Source organism: Aedes albopictus, chromosome 2 (genome assembly GCF_035046485.1).
Source record: "Aedes albopictus strain Foshan chromosome 2, AalbF5, whole genome shotgun sequence".
Classification (NCBI taxonomy): domain Eukaryota; kingdom Metazoa; phylum Arthropoda; class Insecta; order Diptera; family Culicidae; genus Aedes; species Aedes albopictus.
In genome coordinates this window covers 27,516,247-27,535,513 of record NC_085137.1, presented here as the reverse complement: position 1 = coordinate 27,535,513, position 19,267 = coordinate 27,516,247, and the positions used below count along the sequence as shown (strand labels likewise).

General features: G+C 37.5%; 1 protein-coding gene across 8 annotated transcripts in view; it reads right to left on the bottom strand.

Moving 5' to 3' along the window:
- LOC109429736 (uncharacterized) overlaps positions 1–17,400 on the bottom strand; it is a 32,991-nt gene extending 15,591 nt beyond the window's left edge. The window contains exons 1-2 of one of the 8 annotated variants that reach the window (XM_062854767.1): positions 17,121–17,392; positions 15,995–16,484 (exon numbers count right to left, since the gene is read on the bottom strand). The gene's annotated coding sequence lies outside the window, so the exon portion shown is untranslated. Of the gene's footprint in view, positions 1–15,994; positions 16,611–17,120 lie in introns of all 8 variants that reach the window. The other 7 variants (XM_029864015.2, XM_062854766.1, XM_062854769.1 and 4 more) reach the window with 7 other exon arrangements.
- Between the last annotated feature and the right edge of the window lie 1,867 nt (positions 17,401–19,267).

Genomic DNA, 19,267 nt, shown 5'->3' with positions numbered 1-19,267 from the left:
TCCCGCTATTTTTCCTTTTAATTCGTCTAGTAGTTTCTACTGGAATACTCTAAAAGGTTCCATCGAGAATTCCATTCGAGTCTGATTGGCATCAAGGTATAAAATCATTAAAATGTGCATGCTTACTAGCGCTGCCCAGGGCAGTGGCAGAATTTCGAACCAAGTATCCCCATTCTAAAATTTTAAAGTTATCAGGATTCGAAGCTACGCGATTTCTGAAATTTGCAAGTTTACTAGTGCCGCTTAGTGGCAGAATTTCGAATCAAGTGTCCCGTTCTATGTAAGTACAGGGGATAGACAAAATGATCGGGACATGCAAAATTTTAACTTTTCAAAAAATGTTCAACTAGCTGTAACTTTTCGAAAAGTGCATCAAATATTCTCAAATTTTTACTGTGAGTTTATCAACTAGTTGTGTATCAGTGGTCAAAATTTGAGAAAGATCGGGCCATTCTCCATGAAGTTATAAAGATGTTTGAAAAAGGTAAAATTATCTGATATCCAACTTTGAGCTATTATATCTCCGGATTCAATGAACCAAATGCAATGAAATTTTGACCATTTATGACTTATATAATGAGCTATGAAAAACAGTTGACTTAACTTAAAATTTTTAACACGGAAGAAAATTATTACGATTAGATTATTTTTCTAATAAAACACCGAATTATCCAAAACTTCAACAACATTTCAAAATTCAAGATGCAAATCATAGTTCATTTGATTCCCCTCTAATTGACTTATACAGGGTGTTAGGTTCCTGAGTGCAAACTTTTTAGAGGTTGTTAGAGGACCATAAATGGAAAAAAAAATTGTTCTACGCATATGGTCAAATCTCAACCGTTACGTAGTTCAATAACTAACTTCCCATGTTTATGACTCTTATTGCCGTAACTGGAAATAACTTGAAAATGGTTAAACTTATCGAAGTTTTTTTACCCTTATTCGAAAGATTATTGAATTTTCTAACAAATGGCATCTTTGAATCAATTGGTTTAGTTAAAGAACTAAGTTTTCTAGAGCAAAATAGCTAAAAAATAGTGTATTTTTATTGGTTTTTGTCAATTATCTTTGAAACATGCGTAATAAATTAAAATTCTTTCTTTGGCAAAGTTGTGGCCCCTGTTACACTCTCAGGGTTGTTACAACAGCGCGGATTTCGCGAATTTCGCGGATTTCGCGATTTTCGCGGATTTGGCGCGGATTTACCCATGGAATTTAGCCCTCGCGCGGATTTGGCGCGGATTTGTTTTTTGTAGTGTGTATAGTGATATAATTGAAAGATTATCGACACTTGATAATAAAATTATGAAATGTGTTTGTATAAATTGCCAGGTTTGGATGTTCAAATGCTTTTAGCATCACTGGTAGTCGATATATTTCAAAAATATGTTAAACTACCTGTCTCCGGCAAACTTTGCCATGTCTACTGCGTTTTTTAACGTTTCAAGTCCAAGTCATAAAGCCGACGCGAATCGGACGTTTCGTTCACGAGTTATGCGTAGTCCTACGTAAGCCTTTGCATTTATACATACAGTGTCACAACAACAATAAGAAACAATAAGACCACCTGTCATTTTGTTATACAAAATGGCCAAGTTTGACGATATAGTAGTACTCAATTTTTAGTGAGCCGATTTGGTTGAAATTCTGGCAACCGACATGAATTTACGGGAATTATGATTTGTATTGAATTGAGTTCTGTTCACTACTTCCAAAGTTACAGATATACGAAACGACAAAACAATAGGATCACTTTCAAGTTGCCTTTACCAAAGAATGTATCAGAGTATCTGATGTTCGATATAGTACTATAATAAAGGATGTCATTTAAACTTGGGAACATTTTTATAGAATTGACCACAAATAACCATCATAAAAATCTGGTGTTATTGTACATCTGTAACTTTGTAACTTCAAGTAGTGAACAGAACTCAACTCAATCAATTCAATAAAAATCAAAATTCCCGTAAATTCATGTCGGTTGCCAAAATTTCAGCCAAATCGGCTAACTAAAAACCGTCAAACTCGGTAATTTTGTACGAAATAGAACCGGTGGGCTTATTGTTTTGTCCGACACTGTATAAATTCTGACACCAAATTTTTATGATGGATATTTGTGCTCAATTAAGTCCCCAAGTTTAAATGGCATCCTTAATTTTAGTACTTGTTTATCAATCATCAAGTATCACATACTCTCATATATCATTTGATAATGGATATCTGAAAGTGGTCCTATTATATAGTCGTTGCGTATATCTGTAATTTTTGATATAGTGAGTAGAACTCACTCAATTAAATACAAATCAAAATTCAAGTAACTCCATGGCGACTGTCAATATTTCAGCAAAATCGCACTAGAAACCGAGCATAACATCGTCAAATTTGGCCATTTTGTATGAAAAAATGGCTGGTGTTCTTATTGTTTTTTTTTCGACACTGTAGATGTCAGTTAGGTCGAACAAAAAAAAATACAAAGCAAGCGGAACTTTGTGACTGGTTTCTGTTTTCTCATCCTTCTTTGGGCGGATTTTGGAGTGGATGAATGTGCTTGAGAAGGCGCTGTGTGCTATGCTAGTGATGAATTTAGAGCAAGTTTTCATTTTGGTTTACTATAATTTTTACGCTATTCATCAGCTCTTCAAAATATTTCTCTGAAGAAGTTGTGCAACAATTCCTCCAATAATTCAATTACCGGTATGTTATGTATCTAAATTCAACTGCCAAAAAACACAAGTCTCTCAAAAACAATCGAATTTGCTTCCAGGAATTTCATTCATCAGAAGCTGAAAGACTAGTTTCGAAAAAATCTGTTCGAATCACCGGTACAAATTTAAAAGTCACCTGCTATATAGTTTTAAAAGTCACCTGCTATATAGTTTTAAAAGAGATTTCTAGATAAATACCTATATAGTTTATATAGTTTATCTCGGGAAAAATCAGTTGATGGGAATCCTAGAGAATTTTTTTGAAAATGGAATATAAATCATTGCAAGAGTTGTTACTGAAAACTTTAGCGACAAGTTCTGGGGAATCTCTGCAGGCATTCCTGTATATATTACTGCAGGAATTGTTGGAGAAACTCCTAATAAATCCTGGAAAACCCTGTAAGAATTTCAGTGGACTTCAGCAAGTAAACTTTTCAAATTTTCCACATTGTCCTTCTAAGATTTTCCCATTGATTGATCATTGTAAGGGAAGTTTTCCAGGTATTCCCCTGGGAAAATTCCTCACTGAAGATTCATTCAAGAATTGTTAAGGCATTACTCAAAAAAAATCGAAGGGATCTTTTATAGGAATTCTTTATGAGGATACTCCCAAGTTCAAATTCTCTAATTGGTTTTAAAAAAATTTCTAAAAAAATAGTATTCGGGTACTGTTTCCAAAAATGTTCATAAATACTTAAAGAAAGTCTCCATGTTTAGTTTATTTCAAAGATTTTTTTTCCAGAAATATATTTATTTCAGTTCCCTTTAAAATTTTTTTTATTTTTTCCCACGAATCCAGTTCCTAGTTCTGGGCATGTTTCTCCTGAGATTTTGTCTAACGAATTCTTATAAAAAAATTTGCTAAAACATATTTAATGGATGTTTTTGGCAAAAAAAAAGTCGGGAGTTTTGCAGAAATGTCTTTAATTTCAAGCAGAAAGCTTACAATAATCGAGATGAGTTGCATTGACTTACAAAACAATATTTCATTTATCAAGCACTCAACTAGTCCATTCCAGTTTAATGGATTTCTTCAATAACGTTAAGTAAAAAAACACAAATTTATCATCACACTTTCGCGGATTTGGCGCGGATTCAAATTTGGCTCGCGCGGATTTGGCGCGGATTTTTTTCCACCCTTCTCGTAACAACCCTTCTCTACAATTCGTTCTTTGACACCAAACTTCTAGCTCTCATCGTTTTCTTGCAATTTTGATTTAAATGTGCGGCACAATGCGCAAAAAAGTGCTTTCCATGACAGTTGCAAATTTATGATCAGAAATGCGATGTTAAAATCAAAATTGCAGCAAAACGATAAGAGATAGAAGTTTGGTGTCAAAGAACGAATTGTAGAGTGTAACAGGGGCCACAACTTTGCCAAAGAAAGAATTTTAATTTATTACGCATGTTTCAAAGATAATTGACAAAACCCAATAAAAATACACTGTTTTTAGCTATTTTGCTCTAGAAAACTTAGTTATTTAACTAAACCAATCGATTCAAAGATGCCATTTGTTAGAAAATTCAATAACCTTTCGAATAAGGGTAAAAAAACTTCGATAAGTTTAACCATTTTCAAGTTATTTCCAGTTACGGCAATAAGAGTCATAAACATGGGAAGTTCAATAACTACGTAACGGTTGAGATTTGACCATATGCGTAGAACAATTTTTTTCTCCATTTATGGTCCTCTATCACCCTCTAAAAAGTTTGCACTCAGGAACCTAACACCCTGTATATAAATGTGTTTTGAAGGAGTGTAACAACATAGCCGCCAAAAAGTTGAAAAAGTATATAAATATACTTATTACTACTAAATTACTACTTATTACTACTAAATATACTTATTACTACTAAATTACTTATATACTATAAGTTATACGCTATAACTTTTTCTCTTGATAAAAATTTCAAGTTCATTAAATCCGGAGATATAATAGCTCAAAGTTGGCTATCGGATAATTTTACCTTTTTCAAGAATCTTTATAACTTTGTGGAAAATTGCCCGATCTTTCCCAAATTTTGACCACTGATACATAACTAGTTGATAAATTTACAGTAAAAATTTGAGAATATTCGACGCACTTTTCGAAAAGTTAGCTAGTTGAACATTTTTTGAAAAGCGAAAATTTTGCATGTCCCGATCATTTTGTCTATCCCCTGTATATGATCAATTTTGCCGAAGACACCATCTTTCTAAATAAATAGGATTCTGATTTCTAAAATTTGCAAGTTCACTGGGTGCTCACTTGCTCGAGACTGAAAGTAGTAGGAGTAAGTTCACATGTAAATTTAATAAAAAAAATGATAATATGACACCAACTTTTTTAGCACGAGACACGAAATAATTAACTCTCACAGATAATGGTATTTTTGTCGTGCACTTGAAATAATGTGTCACGTTTTATAACGTTCCCGGTATCTAGTAACGGTATCTGATACATCATGTAGAGAAAATGAATAAAAAATGCAATCTCACAGATTCAATTTGCATCCCATGTTTCACACGTTTCAACCCAGCCAAACATGCAACTCAAAAATAAAGATCTTGTCGCCTCACATTCCGCCACAACGGAACGAGTTTCGCAATTCGAAATTCGGTAACGGTTTTCGTTTTCTTGTACAAAGTCTCGTTTCGGCGCCAGAACAGACACATTATCAAGACAGCCGGCTGGCTGCTGTCTGCCACAATCAACCGGAGAGAAGAGGTCACCGCGGTGCATAATCGCAGTCTGATGGTTCGGGCTAACCGTAATTAAGTCTCGATTTGGGGAAATTATGACGGTACTCTAGCCTGTATACAGTTGATTGGCACAAAAAATGCAACATTAGCACAAGGCTAGGGGCAAGACACTGTGCAAACGAGAGTAACTCTGAGAAATTCTGAGTAACTCTTTTACCAATGATCGACGAAATTTGTCGAAAAACACCCCTAAAACTGCAAGAAAAGCGGGGTATCGGGCAATATTGTTTTGGTTTTGCGATAGTATCAGGCAATACCCAAGCAAAAACGGGAGCATTCCAGAGAAATTCTGAGCAACTCTGTGAAGGAAAATGCACTCTCCAGCACAGTGTCTTGCCCCAAGGCACAAGGTTCACAGCGGGCACGCCCCTCTACTGCTTCCTTCTTTCTGGCCTCAACGAATAAATTAACCAGATGCGCTTTGGCCAAGTTCTCATCTTGTTATGCCACTCTGCCACTAATAGAGTCATCAGGAAGCAACAAATTATGTGATCATTACAAGCTGGGGTGTAACCGATCTTTAGAGTACCAAATTGTACGTTTTGGGTAGGCGGCATGACTTTGCTTTTGGATTCTGGAGTTTTTGTCTTTCTCATACCTTGCGCTTCTACTTTGCAGAAAAGTTATGCGCTCATTTCAGAATTGGTAAAAATGTGTCTTTCTGGTGACAGAAAGCCTACAAAAATATAGGGGAAAGACACTGTGCAAACGAGAGTAACTCTGAGAAATTCTGAGTAACTCTTTTCACCAATGATCGACGAAATTTGTTGAAACACACCCCTAAAACTGCAAGAAAAGCGAGATATCGGGCAATATTGTTTTGATTTGCGATAAAACAGGCAACACCCGTACAAACGGGAGCAATCCGCAGAAATTCTGAGCAACTCTGTGACGGAAAATGTACTCTCAAGCACATTGTCTTGCTTCAAGCAAAAAATCTTAACTGTTACTGTGACAAAATATTATTTTAAATAGTTTGTAATAATTTTATCATTTTTTTTACCAAAACGAACACTTAGTTGTTAGTGAATGAATCTAATACTTGGATGAAATGCAAATAAAAAAAATAATCAGCAACGTCCAACTATCCAATAATATGCTAAATTAAACTGATTGTTTTTTACGATTTATTGGGTTTACATGGGGCATTTATGCGTAGAATGGTGCTATGTATAGTGATAAAAAGACCATTTCAATCTGCTAGGCATTTCCTGACAACTGTTTTTAAATTTTAGGCGAATTCAATAGTTATATTATTAAATTAATGATGCAGGATTAAATACTGACGGTTGATAGTTGAATTTCAGACTTGGTGCAGGTTTGAAATATAGAAGCAGCAGCTCTAGGTGGATCGCTCAAAGTGTTCGTAGTTACGATTTTGTTTTACGAGCCATCCCGCCGAAATCCCGGTTCATAACATCTTTGTTGCTTTATTTTTTATTACTCCTAAGTATTAATGATGGGTTTGCCGTTTCAATGTACACACTTTATTCACCATTTTTTGGCAGGGTTTATCGTTCTCTTGGAGCAATAATTAAGCAGGCAGCCCGCGATGAATGAAGGTGGGTACGATGAGCATTCCTTCTGGTAATTACCCTTTTTAGAAGTAGCTAAAGTGAGGAAATTATCCATTTCGAGAAAGTACGCAAGCCGCCTCCTCATGTTTATGCGCCAAAGCGCAAGCTGGCTGAACTGATGAACTGTGTGAAGTGCGGAGTCGGAAGAACTCCTTTTTTTATATTTCATTTATATGGGGCTTTCTCGTTGGGGCTATTCAGCCTTGATTCGAAAATTAATTTGACCTACTGTTCCCGCAACATTCTTAGTTTGCCCATTTGGCAAAATGATTTGCTCCCATTTGCGTCATGATCTAGTGCATTGACTTGGAATGCGAAAGTTACTGACGTAAGTTGAGCTATTTATTTATTTTTTGTTGTTGAATGAAAGAGAAAACAAGGAGTCGATACATATTGATTTTCCGATTTATCTTAAAAAAAAATCACATGATGAAACAAGGGCCTAACGAAAAAATAACGATTGTAGGGGCCGGGACAAAAAAGGCCATTTGAGGATGAATCCCAAACTGAATGAATATACTTTATAAGTACAAATCTGATTGATTTGTTTTTGTCCTCTCACTTCAATACATTACTTGGTTGTCGAAATGTGTATTCTTTCCAGGGTTCAGTCAAATATTCATTCCAAGATTTCCGCAGGAATTCTTCCGGTATAATTCCTGGAGTTCCTTCTGGGGTTTCTCCATGAATTCAGTCTAAGATTTGTCAAAGACTTCCTTTAGTGATTCCTCCAGGAGTTCCTTCTAGAGATGCACCCAAGAGTTCCTTCTAGAATTGGTCCAGAAGTTCTTTTCGGGATTCGTTTGGGAGTTCCTTATGGGATTTCTTCAGAAATGCTCTATGGGATTCTTCCAAGCAAACTTCCCTTCAGAAATTTTATCCGGGATTCTTCCGTCAATTTCTTTCTAATGCTCCTCCAGGAGTCACTTTACGGATTCATCTCATAGTTCCTTCCTAGGGGCAAGACACTGTGCAAACGAGAGTAACTCTGAGAAATTCTGAGTAACTCTTTTACCAATGATCGACGAAATTTGTCGAAAAACACCCCTAAAACTGCAAGAAAAGCGGGGTATCGGGCAATATTGTTTTGGTTTTGCGATAGTATCAGGCAATACCCAAGCAAAAACGGGAGCATTCCAGAGAAATTCTGAGCAACTCTGTGAAGGAAAATGCACTCTCCAGCACAGTGTCTTGCCCCAAGGTTCCTTCTAAAATCTCTTCAAAATTTTCTTCTGTGATTACACCAGGAGTGGAATCTGGGATCCGTCCATAAATCTCACTCGAAATATCTTTCGGAATTTCTTTAGTAATTCCCTCCAGGATTTCTTCAAAACTTCAAGAAATCCTCCAGGAATTAAATTCAAGATTCCTTCTGAGATCTTTTTAAGAATTATTTCTGGGGTTCATCCAGGAAATTCTTTTGGAATTCCACCAAGAACTTTTTGCAGGATATCGTCAAGAATTAATTCTTCTTGGGCTCCTCTAGGGACTTCTTCCGGTAATTCTCCAGCAACTCCTTCCCAGATTTCCTTATCAATTCCTTACGTAACTCCTCCAGGAGACCCTTATGGAATTCTTGCTGATTATTCTGGAATTCTTCCGGATGTTTATTCTGGAATACTCTCAGGTGTTGCTCATTGGAATCTTCCAGGAGTTTTTTTAAATGCTTAGCACTCCAAGACTTCGACCTGGAATTCTTTCAAAAGTTTCTTATAAATTTCCTCAAATATTTCCTTGAGGAACTCCTACATCAACTTGCTAAGGAATATCTGTAGTGGGGAATTCCTGCAGGAGTTGCTTCGAAGTTTACGAGATCGTAAACGAATCTCTGAAGCACAATCTAAACAAATTCAAAGAGTAATCCTGTAAAGAACACCTGGAAAAATCTCAGACGGAGCTTCTGAACAAATACTGAATAAACTCGGCAAGACTCGTTGTCTAGAAGAATCTTTCTTGAGCTTGAGCTTGATTGACCGCCCGTAGATGCTACTCCAGTATCGCCAGACCAGCTACACTCACACAAGGAACCAATGAGATATCTGCCGGGGACTAGCAGACATCTTCAGTGTTTGAGCGTTGGTGATTTTCTATTTTTACGCGGCACGTCAGGCTGCCGGTCAATGTGGGGAAGGGTAAGGAAGTGATGAGTGCAATCGTTTGTATCCACATCTGACCGAATATACCTCTGCGTCAGCACAAATTCATGCGATGCGGATGTTGGAGTGTTGGTGGGACTTGGTTGGCAGAAGGTTCACACATTTCATTTCATTTATTTATTCAAATAAGTAACATAAGACCTAACGTCTTTTTTATGTTACATTGATGTTGTATAGAATAAGTGCAACTACAGGTATGTTCCGTTTTTGTCACTATCCGTTTTTATCACTATCCGTTTTTGTCACTATCCGATTTCGTCAACATTTCATTCCGTTTTTATCAACACTAAATTTTTTGTCAAATTTGTTCCCTCGAACACGAGTTATTTATAGCTTAACATTAATCTTGAGGCAATGCATCCAAGAATGAATTTTAAACAATTACCAATGATGACATAGAAGACGTATACGCCACAGTAGCTTTCAAAACATTTCAAATTCAGCTATATATAATGGTAATTCATGCTTTCTCTCAAGCATAATTTAACTTCTTATTTGAAAATGCGAAAAATTAAACCAATAGTCCGATAGAAAAATTAAACCGGGCCAATTTAATTAATGAAAATCTGACAGGAGGTGGCAGGAGGTAACACGTGAATATCAATATCATCATCAACAATTTTGTCGGTTTGTAAAATGGTTCAATCATTTTCCAAGAGTAACAAAAGTTGATAATCATGATAAATCAATAATAGATGGGATGTGCATATAAAACCATCAAAGGAATATGAAAAACTCACCATGGATAATCGGTTTTTTTTATTTCATTAGCCTATTGTGTTAGGGTACAATTGATGTTCCTTCCAGGGATTGCTCCAAGCTGGCTATCTGAGTATTCCTCAAAGAACTTCTTTCTGAAGATCCTTCTTTTCCTTTCTTCTTCTTATTATTGTTCTTCTTCTTCTTCTTAACGGCTCTACGTCCCAACTGGAACTTGGCCTGCCACTTCAAGTGTTCTTCAAGAACTTAAACAGTTTAAGGCTTTCTTTGCCTGTCCTTGCCTGAATTTTTACACTACAATCTTTTAAACAAGATTTTGAGCGCGCGCGGACGTTTTAAAATTTTGTGCTGACAGTTTTTTCGCGTTTGATTTTTTTTTTGATTTGGTGTTTTTCTGACTTTACTTGCGAATGAAAATTAATCGATCGCTCAAAATGTTTGGAAGCAGCGAATGTTTGATCTAGTGCAAAATGTCCGAAAAATCAGTAGTGATACCGCGGATTCTTTTTGCGCAACTTTCCCTCGTGAACAGTGATGTTTTGAAACGTTGAAATGCAACGGAGAGATGAAGGTGTTAGCCAGTATAAGTACAGCCTGCCGTTGTCCAGCGTCTCTAATGAACCTGTCGCAAAGTTCCTGTGAATCTAGAATCAAAGAACCTACTGCTGCACCGAACGAATTCGAGAGGATGCAGATTGATTAAAACCCCATCAATGATGAATGGACTACCCGCTTGGCGCATACCCACAGTTGATCAGCAGGAGTAAATCCATTTTATTTTGTAGGGTGAATAGCATCTAAACTTGAATTACTTGAAATAGAAAGCTTTTACTGAAAAAATATTTGGTAGGCTTAATAGTAGTCACCATTGTGCACAACCACTACCAAATATTTTTTCGATTAATGTATTCCACTTCGATAAATTTGCCTTCAGATGCTATTCGCCATACAATATTTTTGCGATTTACTTTTAGCGATTTTTCGCGCATAGAAGCTAGCGCCACATTGGTCGATGCGGAGAGTAGGAAAACAGCCGATGCAGTTAATTCATTCGGTTGCTATCAGCAAAATTCAAATGATTCAGTTGGGTATGATCAAGCCATTTTAAATAACAATCAATAAATTTCCTTTTCAGATTAATACAGGTAAATAAAAATAGCAATATCCTATAAAAATGTACCAAATATCTGCTTTTTCGCCAAGGAAAGCATCCCTTAAATCCCCATCCAACTTCCAACTCCAGATATCTATGAAGTGGCCCAAGTTCTTGGACATATTCTGAGTAGATATCTAATCAACATTTCCTCCCCATCCCCGCTGATCGTAAGGACCTGGCCAGGTGTCGAACAAAGAGGTCGTTCAATGAAGGTTTGTCAAGTCCCAGGCAAATTTTCTGGCGCATTTAACATCTCTATCGACAGCCACTCCAGGATGTGTACGGTCGGCTATGCTATGCTATGCTATGCTATACAATCTTTTAAACAAGATTTTTTTAAGTGAAATAAATTTCACGTTTTCTTGAAATTATTTCTTTCGCTATTTCTTTCCGACGGGGCTCAAACTTCTACCAGAAATCTCTCTTGTCATCCTTGATACCCAGTCGAAAATTTCCAGACCGAAACAGCGATATTCACTAGCCTAACAGGAGATTCCTATAGAATTTTATCCGAGATTTCATCTTTCGTTTGCTCCAAAAATGCAATCTTAATTTTCTTCAGTGATTCCTACTAGCGATTCTTGTATTCCACCAGAATCTTTAATGGATTTCTTCTGAGAAATCGTCAGGAAATAATTCAGAAGTTCCTTTAGGTGAATTAGGAGTTAAATCTTTCAGAAATAAGTTTCTCAAAGAAAGTGGAGTCTAGGATCTTGGGAAACGATCTGGGGATTTCTCCAGCAACTCCTAAAGGGTCCCAAGAAGAAACAAAAGATTCCTAAAAAAAAAATCCTACAGAAATCCTATTAATTCTGAAAGTATCCCTCGAGGAACAATTGAAAGAATTTATACAGGATTCCTTGAAGGAATTTCTCAAGGATTCCCACAAGGAACTTCTGGAGGATTCTCAGGAATAACTCCTCGGAGATTTCTATACAGAACATCATCCAAGAAACTTTTGGAGGATTTTAGGAAAGAATTCCTGGAAGATTACTAGACTAAACTTCTGGGAGATTTCCAGGAAACGTAGTAAGAAATCGGGGATAATTATTATTGTAATACATATTATTTTTATTAACTAGATTTTCAATCCAAGGCTGGTCCATCTATTGTAATCATGAGGAAATAACATAGATAAAAGATAGCATCGTATTGGAAAATCTCTGAAAGTTCCAGTAGGTGTAGAAGTTTCTACTGTGCATAACTACCAAAGTAAAGTAAAAAAATATCATAAGAAAATCTTTAAAGAATCCAAGAAAGGACTTCTGATTAAATTCTAGAAAAACTGTTGAAGGAATCCCAGAAAGAACCCTTGAAGAAATGTCAGAAAAAAATCCTGGAGGGATTTCAAAGAGCAGTCATGGAAGAAATCTCGTAGGAAATTTTGAAGAAACGGAGAACCTCCTATATTTCAAAAGTAAAATCTTGTTGAATCTCCAAAGCAACTCTTGGATGAATTGATGAACTAGGACTAAATCCCAGAATGATTTTCTTAGCCCACCTTGTGCATTCCAGCCCCAAACCGTACACAACGTTAGCGAGCTGTTCCCAGCATAATGGATAAGTATGATTAATAAATTCCAATTCCTGGTGGAATATTTGAAGGGATCCCCAAAGAAACTCCAGAAAAAATTTAAAAAGAGACATCTAGGTTGATCCGAGAAGAAATTTCTGAAGAAATCATAAGGGGCAGAACCTCTTTTCTTCAAAAATTCTAAGGGCCGTTCATAAATGACGTAGCATTTTAAGACAAGGGGGGAGTCTCTGATTATGCTACGACCATGTTTAAGGTATGGGAAAATATCAAAAATCGTCTAAAAATGCCACGTCGTTGTTGGACGACCCCCTATCGAATTCCAAAAGATAAACAAGAGACATGGTACAAGGTAACCTACAAAAATTCTCGAGGAACTTCTTAGAGAATCCAATATTCTGGAGAAAATACAAGTGATTGCTTAGAAAAATTCCTGAAGATTTTCTAAAACTATTCTAGTGAATCCTAAAAGTATCCTAGTGAAGCGAATAAAACACGGCAGGCTGCGGTGGGCTGGGCACGTGGCTCGTATGCCGGAGGAACGACAAGCTAAAACCATATTCAGCAGAGGACCAGGTAGGGGTCGTCGGCTTCGTGGTAGGCCGCGCACACGGTGGCTTTTTGCAGTTGAGGAGGACCTAAGGGCTCTGAACGTTGAGATGTGCTAAAATATATCAAAAACAATTAAATTTCAAAATAAACTGCATATTTTTACTTTTAGAATGTGTTCCACAGTAGATCTTCCAATTTATATAAAAATGTTGCAAAATATTTTGTCAAAGAAAATTATTCCGTTTTTATCACTATTCCGTTTTTGTCAACTGAAAATCGCGGACCGTGTTGATAAAAACGGAACATACCTGTATTCACATTCGACCTTACAGAATCATAGCTTAGTTAAGTTGTCTTGTATAATAACATAATAAGTATCTTTTTATTAAAGTGCTCAAAACATTTCCGTCTAAATCCCCCCTGCTCTCGCTTTCAGCACGCTGCGTGCGAGTGTGAGTACCTATTTCATTTCGCTCCCGTGTTGCTGATCGGAAAGCAACATTGACAGGAAAACCAAAACGGAGAAAATGAAAAAAGCAAAATATCGCTATCATAAAGGCATGTCGAAAAATTGCAGCACTGGTTCTAATACGCAACACCTCTTACAAAAAAGGAATTTCCTTGGGAATTTCCATACTTAGACGATAGGTGCCGAGGCAAGATAAATTTAATACATCTCCCACTTTGACTTAAAGTCAATTTACTGTGTAAATAATCAGGTTCTTTATGTGCTATAATGCTATGAATTATAAGACATGCTCGAAGTTTGGCAAAGTTTTCGAAAGAACATCCTATTAATTTACATTGCAAGTGTGAAACATGATTGAAACGCCTAAGATTGAAAACATATCTCACACAGGCATTCAAGGCTACACGGAGTTTATTCATGGAATTTGCCGAAGCTTGAAGTAACAAAAAGTCACATGCAATAAAAAATGGAAAGATAAAGGCTTTGAATAATTTCAATATAATTTCAGAGGTAAGGAAATGTGCAGTAAGTTGCAAAGTTGCCATAAATTTTTCCACACTGTTGAAGAATGTAATCATCCCAACTAAAATCATTTTTCATCGTGTAACCGAAGCTAAAGGCTTTCTCCACGTATATTAAAGAATTCCCATTTAAACACAGCATTGGAAAACTCTCAGCACGGGTTGTGGTCAAGGACATTGCGTGCGTCTTTTCTACGTTTATCGATAGTTGATTTCTTGTGAACCAATCAAGTATCCTGGCCAAGTCTTCATTGACGTATCTAGAAATGGTATTTAATTCATGATCTGAACAATCGAAATAGAGTTGAACATCATCAGCATATGTGAGCACGTTGGGCAAATCATTAATGTATAAAGCGAAGAAGATGGGTCCTAGTATAGACCCCTGAGGAACTCCAGACGTTATCGGGTTAAAACTAGGAAAACTCCCATTATTGTATACACATTGAGTGCGTTCAGTTAGATAAGAGTAAATCAGTTGTGTAGCTTCAAAAGAAAATCCAAATTTATTCTGAAGTTTGGTGCAAAGCTTTGAATGGCAAATCGTGTCGAATGCCTTTGAAAAATCTAGCAAAACTAAAACTACTGGTTTTCCTTTGTCTAGTACTACCCCAATGTCGTCAAAAACTTTCATCATACCTGTTTTTGGACTATGTCTAGACCTATAACCTGATCGAAATTACGTTAAAGGGTTAAATTCATCAACATATTTGCATATTTGTTTTTTTGAGCAGACGTTCGAAGACCTTAGATAGGGCACTCAAAATGCTAATGGGACGTCAATTTCGAATGGAGTTCAAAGAGGGTTTTTTCTTAATGGGGGTAACCTTTGCTTCTTTCCAGCATTTGGGAAACCGTTTACTTGTAACAATTGCATTGAACATACTATCAATGGATACACATTTTTACATACATGGGATACACATTTTTAGGAACTTAAGTGATACATTATCAAGGTCTACGGCATCAGATTTGATGTCAAACAAAGCATTAATAACTTGAACTTCATTAACATTGGTGCGTGGATACCAGGGTAATGTGATAGAATTGTGTGTTTTTATTATTCTGAAGATATGCGGCACAGTTCGTTTGATTGCATAACTTTTAGAGGCGTTATCTAATAGGATTGAGACACTACTGCTGTGAAAGTTTGGAAGGAAGGGAAACGGCTTTTTCAACCCGTTTCTGTTCTAGCGATGTCTATGAACATGTGATATACATGAGTTGTATATGTAGAGAGGAGGAAGAAAGTATATAGAATGGTACAAAGTAGGAGGAAAGGGACGGGCCAGGGATTGAACCCAGGACTCAATCCCAATCCCAATCGAAATTGCAAGAAAACGATAAGAGCTAGAAGTTTGGTGTCAAAGAACGAATTGTAGAGTGGAACAGGAGCCACAACAAAAAATCAACAATCTAAAACACATTATTTTTAACTATTTTGCTCTAGAAAACTTAGTTATTGAACTAAACCAATCGATTCAAAGATGCCATTTGATAGAAAATTCAATAATCTTTCGAATAAGGATAAAAAAATGCGATATGGTTCTCTATCACCCTTGAAAAAGTTTGCACTCACGAACCTAACACCCTGTATAATAATAGCAACTAGTTTTGCACAGTGTCTCCATTAGCCAAATGGCCAACAATTTGGATGTTCCTTGATATTTTATATTAGATCTATTCAAGCACCATAACTTTATCAAAGAAAGTATGGCGCTATCTCTGAATACGCCTGAGATATTCTCTTACACTTCCTATTGAGCAAAACTTCATAAGCTCTCCCTTTCAAAAAAGCTTGGATTCCAAAAAAAATCCATCTGTCTGCATATTTGTTCGAACGGCAACGGCTACATACCTTGATGATTAGTAAATATCTTAATTCCCTTCTGATCCAGCAGCCCGTCGTCGTCGTCCGTAAGCCGTTCACCACTCTCACTCAGGTGTGTTTATCCTGTTTTCCGCACTGCTGCAGCAACCGTAGATATTGTATTTGAATTACACCTCTTTTTTATGTGGGAAGCTTGTTTTACGATCGAACTTTTCTTCTCTTATTGTTGCCTCTTCAGCACTCGCTCGGTTAGCCCACGCGCGCGCTCGCACGTTCGATAAGCCCCAGCAACCCCAGCAAGCTAATCCAATTTCCTTCTTCGATTTGCTGGCTTGCTACTGTTGGCTGGACTTCTCGCTGATATTAGTTCTATACGATGAGCGGTCAATCCGCTACGGCGATTGAGTTCAACACTATTCTTTTTTTTTTGCTTCAACTCCTGTTGCACCTAGTTTCTGTATCTTTCCTATTCGTTGGATTCTTCACACCAAATATAGAGTCTTCGCACAGGTTTATGCTAGTCACGCAAAATTAAGCGAAAAAAAAAACAGGTAGCTCTTCAGCTAACATTCTTTCACTTGTTAGGCATTAACCCGCGATGCGATACGGTCATTTTGCACACTTGATGCTGTTTTGTTCTAAGCTGCTTGGTTGTTGTGACCATAGGTTTAGCGCATTTATACGGTACTCAATGGCACGAAATTGAGTAACGGCCTATAATGCACGTGCCCCCTCAGTAGGCCGTTCCTTGTTTTATTGTTTACTTTTTTATTAGAAAATATTGTAAATACATTGAATGTTACAGATAATATGAACCACTTTGAATTAAAAACGAATTTTACATTTCTAAATACTTCATTGAATGTTACCCTAAATAACTTAAGACTCAAGTCAAAAATCTTTGGAAGCCAGAATCATAAAAAAATTAAAAAAAAGACTAGATAAGATTGAAAATGTGATCTCAATCGGATAGCGTAATGCCGAATTATTGCAACAGAGCTTTTCTTTGGATTCCAAAAAACTGATACAAAATTGCTCTTTAGGATTCTAAAATCATCGACTTTGGGAACCCCTTTATGCGAAAATTCAAAAAGAAATTGCGTTGCATTTGCTTTTAGTCGAAATTATCGTTTTGCAATGTCAAATTACTCACATCGTCACTGTTTTTTTAACACAAAAAACGGCCTACTGCTCAAACGACTCACTATATCAAGAGACTTCGACGACCTCCAAGCGACGAACCCACCACACAATACGCGAGCACGAACTTTTTTTTCCAACCGTCGCGACGTATTCGGTCTTTTCGCTTCTGAAAATCACTGCTAAGCTGATACTGTTCCGGCTGCTCCGGTCAAGGTCTGAACTGAGAATGAGCAAGAGAAAGACTTTTCCGCGCGATATATTCGCGACCGACCGTGGAGGCTGTTGGAGCGCGCGAGATGCGAGAACGAGTCGATTCGAATAAACGGCGAGAAATGGTGTGACCTTCTTAATGCGCTCGTAAGATACACAAAGAATGAATCTAAAAGTCACTTAGTAATTCATAAATATTTTTATCAAAGTTTTGAGAATTTTCACATTTAGTGTTTGAATATAAAAAACCTGAAACGAGATTTGAGGAAATTTTCACAAAACTAAACATTCAAAAATTGTTCAGTCTGGTGGAATTTTCCAGGGTTTTTCGTGTTTTTTGCCCAGTTAGTCATTTGAGACGGGCTTGGTGGTCTAGTGGCTACCGCTTCTGATTCGTATGCAGAATGGGTTCAATCCCTGGCCCGTCCTTTTCATCCTACTTTGTATCTTTCTATCCACTTTCTCTCGCTCTCTCTTCTCTACATATACAACTCATGTATATTCATATGTTCATAGCCATCGCTAGAACCAGAAACGAATTGAAAAAAAGTCGTTTCCCTCCCTTCCAACTTCTACTCACAGCACAGTGTATATATAACGCCTATAAGTTATGCAACCAAAGCGTGCTGTGCCGCTTGACCTTATTCACCACACAATCTATCACGAACACTATAAAAATAACCCCTATCCATGGATCGCATCACCGACCCAACGGTGACTCCCAGATCTCCCATCCTTTCCGTCTAACAAATACCCCAGTCCGTGCGGGTTGTGGGGACGCAGAGTGCTCTCGGTTTCTAGTAGCAACAACCAGTACACTCTAACATTCCTTTCCCTTCCCAGCTGACTATAAGGACTTGGCCGGCGCCGTTATTGATCAAATATGCATGAGCTGCTAAAATTGCACTTTGTTAAAAGACAATTACACCGTCTTCGACCTTGCGGCCTCTACAGACTGAACAGTACAAACATTCGACAACGGACAACACATATAACACCCAGTGGCCCAGTGGAGAATTTTCCGTTTAACGAAAAGTTTTCCCCGACTGGAGCGGGAATCGAACCCACACTCCGAGGCTTACGAGACACCTAAACGACTTACGCCGCTAACCGCTCGGCCACGAAGCCCACAACTGCACTTTGAGAATAAGTGGAATGTCCCAGCCCCTTATTCAGTTGGATCTCAGTGCAATTGGTACCAGTTCAGATCAATCACGGAGGAGCAACCATTGACATGTAAAGTCAGAATTGATCGTTTTTGATCGATCGTTTTTTTTGCCCAGTTAGTCATTTGAGTGACAATTTATTCAAACGACAAGGTGTTGCTCATTATTTGAAGAGAGCTCTGGTTGACTGAAACTGTTTTAAATATTGGAAGCAAAGAAGATTTGTTGGTTACTGTCCACATGAGATGAATTTTTCCAGGAGATTCATGGGATTTCAAGAAAGTTTCAGGGTATTTTCAGAAAGGTTTTGAGCTGTTTCAGAGTTTCAAGTGATATTAGTGTTACATCTTCTGATGCACCCCTAATACCGCATGAAACCCCCGAGAACACCCATGGAACAACCTCGCAACCTATTGGAATCCCCTTGAAAACATTATGGAACGCCCCTGAAACCCCTTGAAACTCCCTGAGACGTCCCTGAAACACCCTGATGTCCCAAGAATAGCCCTAGAACGCCCCTAAAAACCCCTTGAAAACTCGAAAGACGCTCATGCAAATTCTCAAACCATATTGGAACACCCCATGGAACGCCCATGAAATCTTCTTGGACTACCCCTGGAATGCTTCTGAAATTCTCTGGCACGCCTCTGAAAATCCCGCGAAGCCCCATTGAATGCCCGTGAAACCTTTGGAACATTCCTGAAACCCGTTAAAGCATAGCGCAAGGACCCTCCTGAGACCCCATGGAACCTTCTAGAACTCCTTGAAGCTCTATGGAACG